At 41.5% G+C, this 20,750-nt stretch overlaps 1 protein-coding gene and 2 pseudogenes across 1 annotated transcript in view; 2 read left to right on the top strand and 1 right to left on the bottom strand.

Moving 5' to 3' along the window:
• Positions 1 to 20,750, top strand: part of RNF144B (ring finger protein 144B) — a 190,059-nt gene that overhangs the window by 83,663 nt on the left and 85,646 nt on the right. The window lies entirely within an intron of this gene.
• Positions 4,180 to 5,352, top strand: LOC107129617 (ATP-dependent RNA helicase DDX18 pseudogene; annotated as a pseudogene).
• Positions 6,495 to 8,128, bottom strand: LOC107129616 (inosine-5'-monophosphate dehydrogenase 1 pseudogene; annotated as a pseudogene).

Below are 20,750 nucleotides of genomic sequence, written 5' to 3'. Positions count from 1 at the left end.
TGGCTTCTGGGAGGAACTGGAACTGAGAACTGTTTAGCTAGAGTTCTCTTCCTCTGACTCTTCCCTCCTGTCTTGCACATCTGCTTTATGTTCTGTCTCTGGCTTTCTCTGCTGCGTGTATAGATGATGGAATATGGCTGATGCACAGCTTTGACCAAGCACAGAGATGAGCTGTCCCTAAATCCAGATTCCTAGCAGGGAAAATCTGATTGGCTCTGTTTCATTTGTATTTTTATTTATTTTTAAGACAGGGCCTTGCTTTGTCACCCAGGCTGGAGTGCAGTGGCACCATCATGGCTCACTACAGCGTTGACCTCCTGGGTTCAAGTGATCTTCCTGCCTCAGCCTTCTAAGTATTATAGCTGGGACTATAGGCACATGCTACCAGCTAATTTAGCCCAGCTAATTCTTTTCTTTTCTTTTCTTTTTTCCTTCCTTCCTTCCTTCCTTCCTTCCTCCCTCCTTCTTCCTCTTTCTTTAATTCATTCATTCTTTCCTTTTTTTTTTCTTCAATGTCTTGCTCTGTTGCCCAGGCTGGTCTCTAACTCCTGGCCTCAAGCAATCATCCTGTCTTAGCCTCCCAAAGTGTTGGGGTTACAGGCATGAGCCACTGCACCTAGCTGGCTCTGCTTTCAACAGACATCCATCGTGGATCCAATCAGCTTTTAGTCAAGAAGGCAGAATTACATAATCTAAACATGGCTGCCACTCATGGCACCAGTTTTTACTGGTAGGAATGTGTAACTCTAATCTTTCCTTGCTCATCTGGTATGGCTGCAGCCTATTCTGTGTACTCTGTTACATGGAGAAGTCTAATAGTTTCCTTTCTGGTTTGACCCATGATTATAGCTCTTTGAAGAGCAAATAAGACTAGGACAGGCATGGCCAATATGCTGACATGACAGTGATTTTCTTCTTTGGAAACACATCCTCATTGTTTCCACAATCTCATTCCTTATAGCCTGATTTTCCCCCACCCCACCCCACCTCTTTCATATAGGAATACAGTTAGAGTATCTGCTCAAAAGAAATCACCCACTTTCTTTGGAGCTCAACTTTTCACTTGGGCTACAGCTCCAACTGACTCCCTTTGCCAATATAAAACCCTCCCCAAACTTGTTGAGCTTATTCTCTATGATAATGTTGAGAGTCCTTTTCCCAATTGTCACTACTTATCCAGAAGTTGGTCCAGTTATTCTCACTGGGCACACTGAGAGGAATAAATTTATGAGGGCTCTTAGGAACAAATGGTGGTCACCAACTCTTTTCTCAATTGAAGTTGATCCAATGGAAGGGGGTTCAAATCTCAACACCCAGTTATATACATGTATACTTTCTGTTTTCTTCTGCAGCTGTAAAGAAAAAAACTCAAGAGGAAAAGAATTATTGTTACATTTTTTGTAGGTGGTCCCAAACTTATGAATGTTTAGGGTTCCTAAATGTTTAGGGTTCTAGTTGTTTAGAACTTGGAACTTATTTTATTTTGGAAACAATACTGTACTTGCTGGTTTAGGTTTCTAGCCAAACTGCAAATAATAATTTGGCCTACAACATAGCTGATTTGACCTTTAATTATGACCTTGAAATTTTCCTTACCCTTAAAATTAGAGTCTGAACTCTTCTGGTCAGCAGCCTGAATTCATTAGCTTTCTAAATACTCATTCCCCTAAGCTTCTCTAAAGTATGGTACTCCCTGGAATCTCTGTTATCCTCTTACTGTAGAAGAGGTAGGGGAACAACATAGAGGTATGTAAGTGGATGATGAATGTTGACTCCAGGTATTCCAGTGGCACTAGATGATACAAAAAGAAGGATAGGACTGAGTAGAAAGTAGTGAGTTTTATGACCTTAGTGATGCTCAAAAAAAGAGGAGGCTGGTGAAGAGGAATAGGGAGGAAAGAATGGCTGGCTGCAATGGTTGATAAATAGATATTGTCTGTAGTCAATATCTGCATTTAAAATATTAATTGTTTTTCGTATGCAATTCTTTGAGTTGCTCTTCCCCCCCATTTTTTAAATTTAATTTTATTTATTTGTTTGTTTGTTTTGAGACAGGATCTTACTCTGTCACCCAGGCTGGAGTGCAGTGGCGTGATCATGGTTCACTGCAGCCTCAACCTCTCGGGCTCAAGCAATACTCTGGCTTCAGCCTTCCAAGCAGCTGGAACCACAGATGCATGCCACCACACCCAGCTAATATTTTGATTATTTGTAGAAATGAGGTCTCCCTATGTTGGCCACGTTGGTCTTGAACTTCTGGGCTTAAGCAATTTTCCCACCTTGGCCTTCCAAAGTGCTGGGATTACAGGTGTGAGCCACTGCGCTGTGCTTATCTTTCTTCTCCATTAGCCTGCAGTAAGTAGAGAATAAATTTTACAGCATTTATCATTTGCTTAGCTGGATCCCTGAACTTGCCTCCCTGGGATAAGACACCATGACCACACAGAAATCCAGCCAGATAATGGGAAGGTGTGCGTTGGCCTCTCACTGCACGGCTATGGGGCTCCTGTTTATGTGGCTTTAGTAGATGATTTCATCCTCTTTTCTGACTTGGAACCAGACAACTTTACATTCTCAGCAAACAGATGGACAACAGGGTTGAAATAAGATCTTGTACTGAAATAGTCCTTGAGTCATACTCCTTGACTGTTCTCTCATACGGGAAACTTGCCTCTTCCTTCTTGCAGAAGGCCAAGGCTGAGAATTCAGTGTACTCAGAGTTCTTGGACTCTTTTCTCAATATATGTTATGTTGGATATTTTTCTTCTTGGTCAAGATTGAGAGTCTGCCAATATAAGAATATTATCTAATTTGTTTTGGCAGAACACCTGGCCTTTTGCCCTAAGTCGATGTTTAAAAATAGAACTAAAAGTTTTACATTAACTTGTTTTTGTCCTCTTTCCAGAAAAGATCCTGACATGAGAAAAAAGGGGAGCTTGATTTTACCTATAACTTTATTTGGGAAGCAGGGGTGCTGTAGTTCAGGGGCGTCCAATCTTTCGGCTTCCCTGGGCCACACTGGAAGAAGAAAAGTTTTCTCGGACCACACATAAAATACACTAACATTAATGACAGCCGATGAGCTAAAAAAAATTGAAAAAAAAAAATCGTATAATGTTTTAAGAAAGTTTACAAATTTGTGTTAGGCTGCATTCAAAACCATCTTGGGTCACAGGGCTAAAGGCTGTACAAGCTTGCTCTAGCTGAAACTCACTTGACTTGGTCATTGGGTTCTAGTGCACATTGTGCCAGTAACTGTGTGACCTCGGAAAGTCAGTTGTCTTTCAATGCTCAGTTTCCCCATCTGTAAAATGGGAATGATAAAACCTCAACTGAAGGGTTGTTGTAAGTATTAAATGAAATGACATTTGTAAAAGTATTCAGATGAGATAACATTGCTGTATTAACATAGATTTTTTTTAAGGTACAAAAAGAATTATATTAAAACAGTAACATACATTTGTATGTATGAGGGAGGGATATTTAAAATTAAAATATTATATAATCACAAGAAAGACCAGATATTCCTTGCTCTGCCATTGGGCATCCAAGAAAAGTAAAGCCTGTTTTATATCCCCAAAATAAAAAAGAGACTTGATAGAAGTAACAGTGCTTGGAACCCAAGTCAATTTATACTCTTGTTAGATAAGTCCAAATCCTAAAGTCTACAAAAATCCTGTTAAATCAAGGGGAAAATTCATTTTAGGATAAAGTTATTCAAGATGAAAGAAAGGCATGTCTTCAGTGAGAGAACTGCCTGCTGTCGGATGATTTCTTGCTAATGTGTTTGAAGATTTTGAACTTCTCAATTTTCTTGGTTTTCCGGTAGCCAAATCTACCACCACCCCCTCACTTTTTCTGCTTGCCTTCATTGCAGTTGATGTTCAGATCAACAAAGGGAGGTACCTTGAAACCAAATGACAGAGCAACTGGAGGCAAATTTAAGTTATTAGCATTAAAGATCTGTTTCAGAGAATGGGAATCATAGGCTCATATGTATGGCTTATATGCTTCCTGGGCTGACTTATGAAGAAAGTAGTTCTTTTCAATCAGTTTCTCAAGCTGGGACTGAATGTCAGAAATTTTAGACCAGGAAAAGTCAAGTTCACTTAATGGAACCTTGGATTGTTTCAAGTAGCGAAGAAAACCCAATTATTCTGGGCGCAAAATGAGCAGGGCATGCCCTCTCCCAATTCAGAATCAAAAAACACAAAGAAGAAGAAAAAGAGGAAAATGCCAAATGATGCTGGGCCTGATACAAAAAAAGCAAAAACTGCAAACAAAGGGGAATCTGAAGAAGAGAGTGCAGAAACTCCTAAAGAAACAGAAAATAATGTGGAGAAGCCAGATAATGATGAAGATGACAGTGAGGTGCCCAGCCTACCCCGGGACTGACAGGAGCTTTTGAGGATACTTCATTTGTTTCTCTATGTAATCCTGTCAGTGAAAACACTCTGAAGGCAATAAAAGAAATGGGTTTTACAAACATGACTGAAATTCAGCATAAAAGTATCAGACCACTTCTGGAAGGCAGGGACTTCTAGCAGCTGCAAAAACAGGCAGTGGTAAAAGCCTGGCTTTTCTCATCCCTGCAGTTGAACTCATTGTTAAGTTAAAGTTCATGCCCAGGGATGGAACGGGAGTTCTTATTCTCTCACCTGCTAGAGAACTAGCCATGCAAACTTTTGGTTTGGTGTTCTTAAGGAGCTAATGACTTGCCATGTGCATACTTATGGGTTGATAATGGGTGGCAGTAACAGATCTGTTGAAGCACAGAAACTTGCTAATGGGATCAACATCATTGTGGCCACAGCAGGCCGTCTGCTGGACCATACGCAGAATACCCCAGGGTTTATGTATAAAAACCTGCAGTATCTGGTTATTGATGAAGCTGATCATAGCTTGGATGTTGAGTTTGAAGGGGAATTAAAGCAAGTTATTAAACTTTTGCCAACACGTAAACAGACTATGCTCTTTTCTGCCACCCAAACTTGAAAAGTGGAAGGCCTAGCAAGGATTTCTCTGAAAAAGGAGCCATTGTATGTTGGTGTTGATGATGATAAAGCTAATGCAACAGTGGATGGTCTTGAACAGGGATATGTTGTTTGTCCTTCCAAAAAGAGATTCCTTCTGCTCTTTACATTCCTTAAGAAGAAACGAAAGAAGCAGCTTATGGTCTTTTCATCTTGTATGTCCGTGAAATGCCACTGTGAGTTGCTGAAGTACATTGATTTGCCCGACTTGGCCATTCATGGAAAGCAAAAGCAAAATAAGTGTACAACCACATTCTTCCAGTTCTGCCACCCAGATTCAGGAACATTATTGTGTACGGATGTGGCAGCAATTAAATAATTTTGTTTAATTTTCAGAGATTAGAACTATCCCTCCTCTATAACAAAATAGTTTGTAATGAGCAAGAAGTAATTAATCTACTTAAAGATTTACTTATTCTAAACTAAGTATATTTGCTCACTGCCTTTTTTTTTTTTTTTTTTTTTTTTTTTTTTTTTTTTTTTTGAGACAGAGTCTCGCTCTGCCGCCCAGGCTGGAGTGCAGTGGCCGGATCTCAGCTCACTGCAAGCTCCGCCTCCCGGGTTCATGCCATTCTCCTGCCTCAGCCTCCCGAGTAGCTGGGACTATAGGCGCCCGCCACCTCGCCCGGCTAGTTTTTTGTATTTTTAAAGTAGAGACGGGGTTTCACCATGTCAGCCAGGATGGTCTCGATCTCCTGACCTCGTGATCCGCCCGTCTCGGCCTCCCAAAGTGCTGGGATTACAGGCTTGAGCCACCGTGCCCGGCCTGCTCACTGCCTTTTATTCAGTCCTTGCTGGAGAGGGGTAATAATGTTGACCTGTGATTCCATTTTTTTTTTTTTTTTTTTTTGAGACCTGCTTGATTTATTCCGATTTTTTAATACACAGTGACACAACTGTGATCCCAAACTGTGCAGAGTTAAAGCCTTCAACTGCAGCTGAGGAGAGGGCAGGAATGGTACACCTGCGAACAGTGGTGAGTCAGGAATGATGGGCAGGGGGCCATGACCAGGGCAGCCTCCTCCCCAGGGCCAGGGACAGGGGAGTGGCCTGAGGAGCAGGACCCAAGGGTAGCCCAGGGCCGAGGAAGGGGTCAGAGACCTCCCCTTGGCCTAGGTCTGGAGCTCAAAAGTGCCACATGGCTGAGGGGGCAGCAGCCCGGGAAGGACCAGAGGCAGGGCCTGGAGAGCACCATTTCCTGGGGGGCTGGGGGCAGGGAGGTGCCCTACAGGTGAAGCCAGGAGGGGCTGCCTGCCCCTGGGGTGGGGGCCGGGCTGGAGCAGGCTGCAGCAAGAAAGACCTGAGGCAGGCACAGGGCCTGAGAGCCTGGGGGGATGGTGTGGGGGGGCTCCCAGGGCAGCCTGGCCCAGGGAGCAGTCCTGACTCAGCAGAGGATGCCCAGGGAGGGGCTGCAGAACCCTCAGGACCTCCCCTCGTCTCTCCCTGGAAAGTAGCTGGGGAACCTATAGTGCAAATCTGTGGACCACTCAGTTATGGAGGGAGGCTGTGCCTGAAGGGGGACATTGGGGTGTGCCCTGTCCATCACCTCGGCCTCCACCGTCTTCAGTACAGCCGCTTCACGTAAGAGTGCAGGCCATGGATGCCATCCTCGATCTGGGCCGACAGGGTCTGCTTCTCAAACTCGAGCTCTCCTGAGTACATCATGGACCAAAGGACAGACAGACTGTGGCCCCGATATCCTGGCAGCTGTGCTGGATGCCCGCTATGAGGTAGGGCATGAACTTCTGATTGGAATCTTTGTCTTGGATGGAACATGAGACACCCTGCACGATCTTCACCTTATCCCCCTCGCTGACGTATGGTTTCTGGCTGCTGCTGCTTTTCTCCATGGCATCCGGTGAGCCCATGCCCCGGTACTTCTTAAGCCACACCCCGTCTGAGAAGTACTCGCAGGGGGCCTCCATGGTGGCAGCCAGCAGGGAGCCCATCATCACTGTGGAGGCTCCAAGTTCCAGGGCCTTGACCACATGCTCCACGGTCTGGATACCGCCATCCGGCTATGATGGGCACACCAAAGTGCCGGGCATACTCGACCACCTTGTATACAGCAGTGCCCTGGGGCTGACCGCAGGCCATCACTTCCTGGGTGATATAGATGGAGCCGCAGCCCATCCCCACGTGCAGCCTATCCACACCAGCATCAATCAGTTTCTTGCCCTGGGCTGCTGTCACCACGTTCCTCCCAATCACCTGGAGATTGGGGTACTTCTGTTTGATGTAATGCACTATGGCAATCTGATACACCAAGTTCCCTTGGGATGAGTCCAAGATTATAACGTCAATGCCCACCTGGGTGAGCAGGTCCAGGTGGTATTTGCCATCCTTATGGGTGCCCACAGCTGCCCCCCACAGCAGCTGCTGATGGGAATCCTTGGAGGTCAAAGGGTAGTCTCAATTCTTCTTCAGGTCGGAGCGGGCGATGATGGCCACCAGTTCATTGCGATCATTGGAGATAAGCAGCTTCCCTTTCTTGCTAAGCTGCAAGATCTCATTTGCCTCTTTCAACCTCAGGCCTGCTGGAGCCACCACCAGCTCGATCCTTGGTGTCATCACCTCACTGAGGAGGGTGCTGTGGTCCTTCTCAGCAAGAAAGTTGATGTCTCAGGAGGTGACGATGCCCACCAACTTGCTGCCCATGATGCCCGTCTCAGTGATCGGGATGCCAGAGAAGCCATGCCACATCTTGGCCTCCAGCACATCACCCATGGTGTGCGAGGGGCTCAGCACCACGGGGTCGGTGATGAAGTCCCCCTGTTCAAACTTCTTGACTTTCCACACTGCTTGGCCGGGAACTCTGGGGTGTGGCTGTGGTGAATGAGACCAACCTCTCCCATTAGAGCCATCGCAATGGCCATGTCGGCCTCTGTCACAGTGTCCATGGGGGAGGAGATCAGAGGCATCTTCAGTGTGATCTTCCAGGTCAGGACTGAGGTCAGGTCTACCTCATCAGCTGTGAAGTCTATGAATCCTGGGAGAATCAGGACATCGTTGTAGGCGAGGCCCTCAGCGCTGGTGAAGAGCTGCTGCAGGGTGAGCCCGTCCTCAGGCACGTAGCAGGTGCCTCAGCTGATCAGATAGTCCACCACGCTGCCGCGAGACCCCGCGAGCCCACGTAGACACCCGCGCAGCCGCCGCCGCTGCTGCTGCTAATGCCGCCATTTTAAAAATACAATATAAAATATATTCTAATTCAGGACATGCTGTGGATCACAATGCCTCATCCTGCTCACTTGGGGTTATTTATTGCCGGCACACTTTCTGGTAAGAGGCATAAACTGATGTAATATCAAAGGAACACCATAAGCCATCTGAACTGTTGAGATAATAATGAACTGGGCAGGTGGCCATCCAAGTTTACTGCATTCTTTTGGGCATGATGGTATCTGATTTCTGCTTCCTTATCTCTCTCCAATTTTGATACCCTCAGGTATGTGCTGCAACATATATATTGTCCAAGGTCCTGTAGAAGTGTGTGTAAAAATTGCAGATTGAAAAGACTGGAAGATATTTTTAAGGATTAAGTAACCCTATGTAGTAACGTTGTTCACTCCCAAAAGTTTTGTCTCTGTTGGTCGGTTCGTGGATTACTTCCGTCAAAAGAGGATTTTGGATTGGTTATTTTCAACATAACCGCTGAGAATGAGAGCTTCAGCCTGTGTATGCATTAGGTCCTACGAAAGGAAGACAGATACTGGGCAAGGACCCCCTCATCCTGCTAGAGTGGTCTGGGAGCCTTGCACCAAAGTTTCTCTTATTTGTTTTGATTTGTTCTCCCTCTTACATGGGGAGGTGAGGGTGAACTAGTTATGACTGAACTACTTATCTTTATTCACAGTGCTTATCAGAGGAGTATAAAATACTTCTTTTGTCTTTTGATAAAATTAGAAAATTAGGTGTTGTTAACACATAAGTGATAATTAATGAGCCTTCTTTGGGTTTAAGAAAGCACCAGAAATTAACAAACAATTAGGAATAAAACTAGGGTTTACTTTCCATGATTATCTTTTGCTTTTATTATAGCTTGAAAACGTTTATAAGTAAGTAGTTTTAAAGTTTTTTAAAAAAATATTTTTTAAGACCTGGGGTCTCACTATGTTGCCCAAGCTGGTGTTGAACTCCTGGCCTCAAGCAATCCTCCTGCCTCAGCCTCCTGAGTTTTCAAGTTTTTTTGTTTGTTTTTTAAATGAAATGCCTGGGATGGAGAAACTTGTTTTCTGCCATCAACAAAGCTTACCTCTTACCCACCTCTCTGACTTTGCTCATGTAATTCCTTTTGCCCAGAAGGCCCTTCTTCCTCCTTCTCTCCATTGTCTTCCCACATTTCTACCCACGAAATTCTCCAGGTCTTACAGGGCTGGGCTCAAAATGCTGAGTGCTTTCCTGAAACCCGGTGCTACTCTGACCAGCTGACAGGCCTAATTGTCTTTTTTGACACCACTTGAAGTCTTATGTTTTATTTATCTTTGTATTCCCAGCACCTAATAAAGAACCTGTAGATAATAGAAGCTTTAGAAGTGTTTGTTGAATAGAGCAATGAAAGTAAGAGCATTACAGAAGAGAGGAAGCCTAGAAGAGGGTGTCTAACTATATGATGGGGAAAGGTGAGTAGGAGGGAGATTACAGAAAAGATAGACCTTGAGTGACATTTTTTTCTGTGTGTGTGTGTGTTTGTGTGGAATGAAGAGCTATTGGTCAGGTGGAAAAGGTAGGGAAGAATGGCCTTGGTAAATGGAGAACCAAGGAATCTGTGAATGTGAAATTTAGAGTACTTAGAAATATTTAGCATGGCTGAAACTGAGATGCAAAGTGAAGATGGATGAAAAGAAGATGAATCTAAAATGAAAGGCAGGTTGTATATTTGAACTTTGTGCCAATTAAAAAATCGTTTAGGTGAGTAGTTAGAATTGCCTCTGTGGTGCTCAGGTCAATAGTATAAATAAAAGTCAGGTGTGGGATTAGATTTCATGAGCTCATTTGATTAGAAGAGCTTGAATATTTTGTTCACTATGTAACAATTACCTCAGAGTAAATGGACTGGACATGGTGGCTCACACCTGCAATCCTAGCACTTTTGGGAGGTCAAGGCAGGAGGATCACTTGAGGTCAGGAGTCTGAGACCAAACTAGGCAACATAATGATATTCCTGTCTCTATAAAGAAAAAAAAAGTAAATGGGTGGGTATAACAGTTTGTGTTTGAAACAAATGTTTGCTGAAATCACAAACTGAAACCATAGAAATTTTAAGGTAATTTTTCCTGATGTAGAGGCAATTTAGGAGTCTCAATTTAACCCTAAATGGTTAAATAGTGAATGTCCCATTTTGTGGGACAACTTTATAGCTAATACTATGCCTCAGTGAGGCTTTCCTGTTGTATCAGTTACTAACCATTTAAAAATGTGATACTTATCAGCAGTTTATAAGTAGGTAAGCCTTTTTTTTTTTTTAAATAATGACTACTTTTGTAAACATAAAGGAAATAATGCATGTAGAATGCTTAGTACCAAGTACCATGCCTGGCACAATAGGTATTCAATAATATAATATGTTTTTTTCCTCAAACTCCCAGACAGCTGAGGAAGCTTCCACTTTATCATTATGAACTTTCAGAAGAAATAACATCCTGCCTCCAAGTGTACCCTTGCTAAAATATCCGCTAATTCTTTTGTAGAAGTTTGGAATTTCCTTGGTGATTTTAAACAAGATTTCCGCTCTTAAGTGTGTTCATTGTATGAGTCCTGTATCACCAAGACTGATCTGAGTACAGAATCTTCAAACCTCAGTGGAACTAAATATTTCAGGATTACTTGTATTTGAAATAGTTCTGGCCAGGCACGGTAGCCCATGCTTGTAATCCCAGCACTTTGGGAGGCCGAGGTGGGTGGATCAACTGAGGTCAGGAGTTTGATACCAGCCTGACCAACATGGTGAAACCCCATCTCTACTAAAATTACAAAAAATTAGCCAGGCATGGTGGCAGACACCTGTAATCCTAGCTCCTCGGGAGGCTGAGGCAGGAGAATCACTTGAACCCAGGAGGCGAAGGTTGCAGTGAGCTGAGAAAAAAGAATTAGTTCTGATCTCTTTCATCTCAAGGGTTCAGTGAATCATGTTGAGGCCTTTCTGAGGTATGAGATAGATGGTTTTGTTTTGGATTTGTGGGTGGGCAGCAGGTTTGCCTGAGCTACTAATACTGAGTAGGAATTGAGATGCCAGGTTGGAAAATGAAAACTTAAACCAAGTTATTGCTGGGCATAACTCAGGAGTATTGCATGCCTTTGGTTTGTTTTAATTAAATTCCAAGATGATACAATCATCAGGCTATTAAAAATAATTAACTGACTATTAAAAATAATTAATTGCCTTGTTTTCTACTTAGCGGTATAATGGTTCCAGATTTGCAAGTTAGAATGCATTTTGCAATGGGGCAATGAAACAGGGGCAATTGTTACTGTGATTTAATGTTTAGGGGGCAGGGCAGGTTCCCTGGCCACATCACCATGAGGCTTTTCAGGGAGCATTTCTTTGGATATGTGTAATTTTCCAAGCCCCAATAACTAGAAAAATAGACTTACTAACCTACTTGGCCAAAATAAAGTAAAACCATAACAAATATAAAAGTAGGGATTTTGTAGATCACATTTCTTCACCACAACCCAGTTAAATTAGAAACCAATACTAAATATATGACCAGAAAATAACTACTTGGAAACTAAGAAACACTCTCCCAGATAAACCTTTGATCAAAGAGAAAATAAAAGAGAAGCAAAAGGTTCTTTGGAAAGGAATAAAAAAGTATACTTTATACCCAAATCTTTAAGGCATAGCATACACTCAAAACTGTACTTAGAAAAAAATTTATAACAGTAAATATCTTTATTATTCATGAAGAAGAGGACAGCAGAACACCTACCTGCCTCCAACCCCTCATAAACCAAACAAACAACGTACACACAAGGTAGGAAGAGGGGCTGATAAAGTTACAAGTGAGAGTTAATGGAATAAGGAAAAAATGTAGGAAGGCTAAATGAGACAAAATACTGGAAAAAGAGCAAGAGTATAACAAGATTAGGAACAAGGAAACAAATGCATTACAGATGCATGAAAGATAGAAAGAATTATACACGGACACTCCTGGCTAACATGGTGAAACCCCTTCTCTACTAAAAAAACACAAAAACAAAATTAGCCGGGCGTGGTGGCGGGTGCCTGTAGTCCCAGCTACTCGGGAGGCTGAGGTGGGAGAATGGTGTGAACCTAGGAGGTGGAGCTTGTGGTGAGCCAAGATCGCGCCGCTGCACTCCAGCCTGGGCGACAGAGTGAGGCTCCATCTCAAAAAACAAAACAAAACAAAACAAAACATATATATATATACACTTGCACACTAGGAGCAAAACTCTATGGAAACTAATATGAAAATAGGGAAGAAGCGGATAACTCATAAGCAAAATACAAATGACCAAAATTGATTCAAGTAGAAGACTCAAAAACATCAATTACCGTAGAAGTCCCAGCCTCTTGGTGTCCCATTTGATATTTGCTCTGAGTTTCTTATTTTTAAGGAAGTATTATGCTAACAAGACATTAAAATAAGATGGGATGGTGGCCCTCCACTTTGTATACTGGGTTTTGCTGTGGTCTCTTCTAGTGGTGTGTAAGGTGCTTGTGTTGTGAAGAGTAATTTTACTCGTGTTTAAATTTGAAAGGTGTGATGCGTATAACCCTGCTTTCCCCCCATTTCTCTTTCAATGCAAGTTAACTTACACCTCCCTTTAAAGAACAGCATGCCAAGAACTGGCTGATAAAATGAAATACGTTCCTACCCTGCTGGCTAAGGACAGCCAACTCCTTCCAGTCTAGATGGTGCTGGGAGAAGTATCTGATGCTGCCACCTCTGTGAGCTACTTGGTGTGCCAGTCAGTTGTGCCATGGTCCCCACAGGGACCTGCAGAAAGCTGGAAGTGGCCAGGCTGACTTGGTGGGTCAGTTGGAAGTATGTGAGGTCTGAATGCTCTTGGTATGGTTTTGCCATTTTTGTATGGTGTAAATCTGTAACTGTTGTTTTAACATTTATTTTGGAATAATCCCTTTTGTCAGGAAATGAGCTAAAAAAGGGAAAGTTTAATAAAATTAAGTAGCAAATTTCTGTTTCTCAAGGATGTTGGTGATGAATGTGTAATTCACAAATCTTCTGAAGCTGCCTCAGTATCTACTTCAAAAGTTTGTCATTGTTTTTAAGAATACTTTGCTCAAAGACAAAGATTTAACACATGCTGGCTGCAGGAGGTGCCATTTTATTTCATTCTGTGAAGCATGACTTTTCATTTAAATCAAATGACTTTTCTAAATAGATTTTCGCCATTTTCGATTTTAAGTTTTCTTATGCATATATAAAAAGTGAAGTATTAGCTGTTAAAGTGGTTTGCTCCATTAGCAGAAAAGGCATTTTTGGTTTTTTTTTTCTATAGTGCCGAGGTCTTACTATGTTGCCCAGGTTGGCATTGAACTCCTGGACTCAACCAGTTCCCCCACTTTGGTCTACCAAAGAGCTGGGATTACAGGTGTGAGCCACCATACCTGGCCTGGAATTTTTTTTTTTTTCTGTCACCCAGGCTGGAGTGCAGTGGCGCCATCTTGGCTCACTGCAACCTCTGCCTCCCAGGTTTAAGCAATTCTTTGCCTCAGCCTCCGAAGTAGCTGGAATTATAAGTGCCCCCCACCACAACTGGCTAATTTTTGTATTTTTAGTAGAGACGGGGTTTCACCATCTTGGCCAGGCTGGTCTTGAATTCCTGACCTGATGATCCACTTGCCTCGGCCTCCCAAAGTGTTTTTTTTTTTTTTTTTTAAATCAAGATATGTGTGGGGGAGATTTATGGTAAATCAATCGATGAGACATATGACTCATACTCAGGGATGTTACTGGAACTGGCTATTTGGATTTTGCCATCACTAGAGGTAATGCTTGATCTTTTCACTGATCATAGAGATGTTTCAAAATCAGTGACATATGCTGCTGTCTGTGATAGAGTTCACTGAGGCCAACTGCAGCAACAAATGTATTGAAGTATTCAGTCCAGCAAAGATGCATGTTCCTCTGGCTTTGACTTTTGCTGTAAGGGCAGAAGTAAAGAAACATTTATTTTGGCTAACATAAAGCCATTATAAATGAAGCAGGAGGGCTGTGGAGGATAAAGAGCAGTAGCCCGATCATATTAGTGGGGAAATTAAGAAATGGTGTGTGCTTCATGTCGGCAGAGGTGCCATGAGCAGGATTCACACGTGCATCCATTGTGGTCATTTCTGGACTGTCTGGTGGGAACCCTTGAAGAGGGGACTCCTCTCCAAGTGCATGAAATTGTTGAGCCCTGAGTGCCAAAGTGGGACAAAAATGGAGCATAAGCAACACTGACAGGCTTCAGGTTCAAGTCGAGGACAAAGAAACAATTGGAACACACTGTAAAGGCAGGCCTTCCAACCTAGATTTTCCCTCAGTGAAGAAATCCCTTTCATTGTGTCCTGAAAAAAAGCACAGTCAGTAGGGTATCCCCATGGAAGCTTAATGTCAATCTATGGATTGGCTTCATCACAAAACTTCCTAGGAAGCTTTAGATATCAACATCTCCCAGAGATTTTGATTCAGTGGGTCTGAAGTGGGGCCTGGGATTCTGTATTAAAAATATTTCAGGCAGGCACAGTGGCTCATGCCCGTAATCCTAGTACTTTGGGAGGCCAAGGCAGGAGGATCACTTGAGGCCAGAAGTTTGAGACCAGCCTGGGCAACATAGGGAGACCTCTGTCTCTTCAAATAACAATTAAAAAAAAATTAGCTAGGCATAGTGGTACCTGGTGGCACTTGGGGTCCAAGCTACTAGGGAGGCTGACGCAGGAGGAGCGCTTGAGCCTGAGAATTTGAGGCTACAGTGAGCTGAGATGATACCACTGCATTCGAGTCTGGGTGACAGAATGAGACCCTGTCTCAAAGAAAAAGGAGCAAGATGAGCAGAGAATGGGAATAATGAAATGACCCAGATTTGGGGATTGGAGTGCCGATGGAAGATTAAGGAATTGAAGGATCGTAGGATGCTACATTCCAAATAGGAAGACAAAAACATATTTACTATTGATTAAGTGGAAGTGGATCATCATAAAGGTCTTCATTCTTGTGGTCTTCATGTTGAGTAGGTTGAGGAGCAACGGATTGGTCTTGCTGTCTCAGGGGTGGCAGAGGTGGAAGAAAATCCACACATAAATGGACCCGTGCAGCTCAAACCTGTGTTGTTCAGGGTCAACTGTAATTCAATATAAACATTAATCAATATAAAAATATTTTAGGTTGGGTGTGGTGGCTCATGTCTGTAATCCCAGTGCTTTGGGAGGTTGTGGTGGGACTATTTCTTGAGACCAGCCTCAGTAATACAGTGGGACCCCATCTCTACAAAAAATTTAAAAAATTAGCTGGGCATGGTGGCATGTGCCTGTAGTCCTAAGGCTGGAGAATTGTTCAAGGCCGCAGTAAGATGTGATTCCACCACTGCACTTCAGACTGGGCAACAGAATGAGACCCCATCTCTTAAAAAAAAAGTTTAAGAAAAGTTTTATTTTTGAAGATCATTTTTGAACTATTTTATTAGTCCACCAATACAGTAAAACTAATTATTTTGTCAGTTCGTCTATATTTTAAAAGTTCCATCATTTCCATTATTTATTAGCATCATCTTTCATTGTTAAAGTGTCCTGGTTTGAATGAGAAATTTATGGTCATTCTGTCTTTAAAAGTCAGATAATTACAATGTTATTTAATCTATCCCAGATTATAGAAAAAAATAAGTATTTCCCCAATTCACTTTATGCAGCGAGCATATCTTGAATACCAGTATAGGATAATACAATATGATCAAGAAAGTATTATTCTAGGATTATGAATTTGGTTTCATATCAGAAAATCCAGCCACTTAGTCCATTATATAAAAACTATAAAAGATGAGTGACATATGATTATATCAAGTCTCTGAAAGCCATCTGATGAAGTTCTATTCCTAATAAAGTACTATTCCTAATAAAACTCTTAAGGAGGAATAGAAGGAAATTACTTAAACGTAATAAAGACTGTTTGTGAAAAAACTAGCAAACTTCATTATAAATGATGAACTATTAATTACATAAAAATCTAGATAGGAAGGCCTGTGATCAATTTTTTTATTTATCATTACCTTTTGTGTTCTAACAAATGCAACAAGACAAGAAGTTGTGTTTTTGATATATTTACTGGAAAATAAAAAATAAAAGCATCTTTTTTGTTGTTTCTGACATGATTGTGCACACACCACCAAACATAAGACTAAATTTAAAAAGCCACTCTAGTAGAATTAGTAAAATATTTGGGAAAATGGCTGGATGCAAGATAAATATATGAACTGAAATCTTCTATTTTACCAGTAAGCACTAAGAAATGGGGATATGTGTTCCCTTAAATGATATGATAAAACTCTAAAAATAAACATAATATATAAAGTTCTTACAATTCAGAATAGAATAGCAACTTAGTGTTCAAAAATTACATAAAATGACTATATAGCTTTATATTGCCAAATGCCCTATTCAAGAAAAGTATGAAATATAAGAATGCTATAAAGTCACTGTAATTAAGATAGTATTGGCCTAGCAATACACAAACATTAGAACAGAATAAATTCAAATATAGATACTTCAGAATAGATAAATCAGAATACAGATAATATTTGAAACATATTATAGTCCAATTCAGTGGAAAAATCGTGAGTTAACAAATTATTCTGGCATAGGTAGTTCTCTATCTGGTTAAAATACAACAGGACTCATCATAAATGATATAAAGTTAATTCCCTGATGGATGAAAAACAAATTTAACAAATTACCATTTCACAGGAAAATCCAGAAAAACACACATGTACAAGCTAAAGCTTAGGAAACTTTTTAAGGATGGAAACCCCAGAAACTATATAAGAAAAGGAATAAATATCAGACATATGCAGTCAGAACCCATTGTGTGGCAGCAGTAATGTTTAATCAATAGACATCAGCTCTGTCTGGAAAAAGTATTTGTAAAATATACTGCAGGAAAAGTACTATTAACGATAATTTACAAAGAGCTCTTATACATTGACAGGAAAAAATATAAGCTATACTAAAGCAAAATGGATAAAGGGAATAAATAGATGATTCACAGAATTAATATGATAGGGGTGTGTGTGTGTGTGTGTTTGTGTACACCATACGTGGTCTGATGAAGGAGCACAGAGAAAAATGCAAATGGTCAGAAGACTCTCTAGGAAAAGAGGTGAGTGAGGAGCTGATGTGAATAGAAAGTAAAAAAAAATATATATATATATGATGACACTCTTCTTGCAGGACTATTGAAGGAGATGGGCATGTAAACAATGAGAGTGCTTTATAAGTGCCACAGAAGAGGAATACCGGAAGCTGTGTTGGAGGAGGGAGGAAAAGACTGTGCATTGGAGCGGAGATGACCCTGGCCAAGAAGGTGTTTTCTTCACTTTTGGCCTTCCGAGATAATTCCTTGCATCTAGGGACATGGTGACTTTCCTGAGATTAGCATAGTTTTGTTGATCAAGCGTAATAAGAATTTAAAAGTTATTTCTGAGACCCCTGGAAAAAGGCGCTTTGCAAAGACACGTCACGTGACTGATGATTGCTTATTTAAACCCATGGTCATGTGTTTAATCTGAATGTGACTCCTCTCCAGGAGAAGGAGAAAGATCTATCTTAGGACTGCTGATGTATAAGAAGGACCTCTCTGAGGTTCCATTTTGTTGGAGATGTAAACATGGTGGCACACAGAGTCTGTGGTTGTTACTGCACTAGCTAAGGCCACGAGATGTTTCTCGAGGGCTGTCCTGTGACATGCGCTTTGGGGAGATGTATTAAAACAACAGCCAACCCCCTTGAGACATATTCTCAAGGTATGGGTATGGAGGGTATGGAGGGCTGCAGGTGCCCAGTAGTAACTGTAGAAGGGAAATAGACTTTGCCAGCATAGGGGATATTGTTTCTCCTGTAGGATCCAGGACAGGGTCCCTCCTCCTTGAAGTACCTGCATTTATTGCCCCACGCAGTGGTTCTCTGCTCCTCTCCATACTCCATGCATCCCTGGCTTCCATGTCTTCACTTTTGTTTCTTTGATCTGTTGCAGATGGTAGTGTTTGTTAACTCCGTCTGGTTTCCTGGTTTCACTGGGGACTTGGTGATTCACTATTTTGTGGGAAGAGGAAGGAGATGGGGAAAGGAGAAGGTGGGGAAAAGAAGGACGTGACATTTCCGTCATAGAGAAAACAAGTTTTTAAGGTGCCTTTCAAAATAAAGTCCTGCTGGAAAGTTAACATCTATAATATTCCTATCTGTGAGTAATTTGGTGTCTGTAGGGTGGAGTCTGAATTCCAAGAATTGAATTCCCCATCTGTTAAGCCAAGAAGTAATTTGAATCTTAATTCAGGGCAGTCCTCTGTGTCAATGTTGGATGCAGATGCACATACCAAGTGCTTCATTTCCTGTAAACTAGTTAATACATTGGCTGTGGTGATGACTATGGGAACATTGGGGATTTTTTTCCCCCCAAAATTGATTGTCTTATGCAGGAATTTGGAGGTGACAGTAATAGCAGGATTACCATAAACCTTGCAAACATAAGGATTATCAAGACAATTTCATATGACTCTCTAGTGGAGAATTTTAATTCAGGGCTAGTGCAGAGTCATTTTTTTTTCTGGAGAGAGTGAGGTGCTGAACTCCGCGATCTCATTGGTCCTTAACTGTAACTTGCTAGTGGTGTCATATAGGATATGAGAGTCCTGGACAACACAGTCCTGTGGAGTCTTGCTCTCTCATTCAGCTCTCTGTCCACAGTCATTATGGGCTCTCATGTGGAATAATGGCAGTGGCAGTTGGAGATGATTCTGTTTTTTCTTGTTGGGTCCTAGTTGGTTTTGACTTGCTCTGTAAGGCATTGTGATGCTTCTTGTTAAGTGTGAAATAGAACCAAGATGACATGTCTCAAGTTTTGTGAAACTTATGTTATACTACGTGACTAGATGTATGTCCTATATGTGTGTATGTAACTGGATGATGTCCTCCGGTCACAGTTTCACTTTTTTTTTTTTTTTGAGACAGAGTCTTGCTCTATCACCAGGTTGGAGTGCAGTGGCACGATCTCAGCTCACTGCAAACTCTGCCTCCTGGGTTCAAGTGATTCTCCTGCCTCAGCCTCCGGAGTAGCTGGGATTACAGGCATGTGCCACCATGCCCAGCTAATTTTTGTATTTTTAGTAGACACAGGGTTTCACCATGTTTGTCAGGCTAGTCTCGATCTCCTGACCTTGTGATCCACCCGCCTTGGCCTCCCAAAGTGCTAGGATTACAGACATGAGCTACTGTGCCCGGCCCGCAGTTTCACTTTCTATGTAGTTTGATATCTGTTCTTTGACTGCCGTGCTACCTGAATACATCTCTGGCATAGATTATATCATACTATTTTATAATAGTCTTATTTTGTATTGTCTTACTCTTAGTTCTAGATACAAAACACTCAATAATGCTGAAAGAATAAGATCCATGCCGCTAGATGCAATAGAAAAATGCAAATGAAATTGTATTTATTTGGAAATGAGAAATGACCAAACTGTCAGAACACCATGACCTTTGTCTTATAGCTGTTACTGTGGGGAGAGATTTGCATCTGTTGCAGAAGCTGATTTCCCAATACTTGGATTCTTACATCTGATTTATTGAGACCAAACAAACCATTTAAAAAATTATGTTTTAACCACAGGATGTAATGTCTAAGGTATGTGTTTCTAACGTAGGTACTAAGGTAGAATAGAAGGATAATATCAAGAACAACTCTAGACTTTTCTTTATTAATTAAAGAGAATGATTTTCCAAAGAAGAAATTCTACTTGTTGATTCTTATGTAGGGGTATAATGCACTTTATATTATATACCTATTATATATTATATATTATGTAGTATGCTATATATTATTTCAGTATCTTATACATATATAGGATCTGTAAATTATATTTATTTTTTGGCCTCACATGCAGGGAAAACTTTAAGTATGTTTTAGATTTATTTTGATTTGTTGCTCAGGCTGGAGTGCAGTGGTGCGTGATTGCAGCTCACTGCATCCTTTGCCTCCTGGTTCAAACAATTCTCCTGCCTCAGCTTCCTAAGTAGCTGGGATTACAGGCATGTCCCACCATACCCGGCTAATTTTTGTATTTTTAGTAGAGATGGGGTTTCACCATGTTGGCCAGGCTGGTCTTGAACGCCTGACCTCAAATGATTCACCTGCCTTGGCCTCCCAAAGTGCTAGGATTATAGGCGTGAGCCATTGGCCAGGCTAGTCTTGAACTCCTGACCTCACATGATTCACTTGCCCTGGCCTCCCAAAGTGCTAGGATTACAGGCATGAGTCACCTTGCCTGGCCACTGATTAATACAATTTGGATGGCTTACTATTAATGTTAAAATTTTGTATGCTTTTTTAAAAAAAGGTCTGGAATTCAGATTAGGAAATAATTCCCTGTTATGATGAAGGTCAACATGATTGCAGTCTCTGGTGAACAATTTGTAATATGTCATTGCTCAGAAAGTTAAAAAATATTTTTGTAGATTGTAGTGTCTGAATTTTACATCTCGGT

This window comes from Macaca fascicularis, chromosome 4, assembly GCF_037993035.2.
Source record: "Macaca fascicularis isolate 582-1 chromosome 4, T2T-MFA8v1.1".
Taxonomy (NCBI): domain Eukaryota; kingdom Metazoa; phylum Chordata; class Mammalia; order Primates; family Cercopithecidae; genus Macaca; species Macaca fascicularis.
Note: the sequence above shows the minus strand (reverse complement) of the source record. Positions and strands in the feature narration are given on the sequence as shown.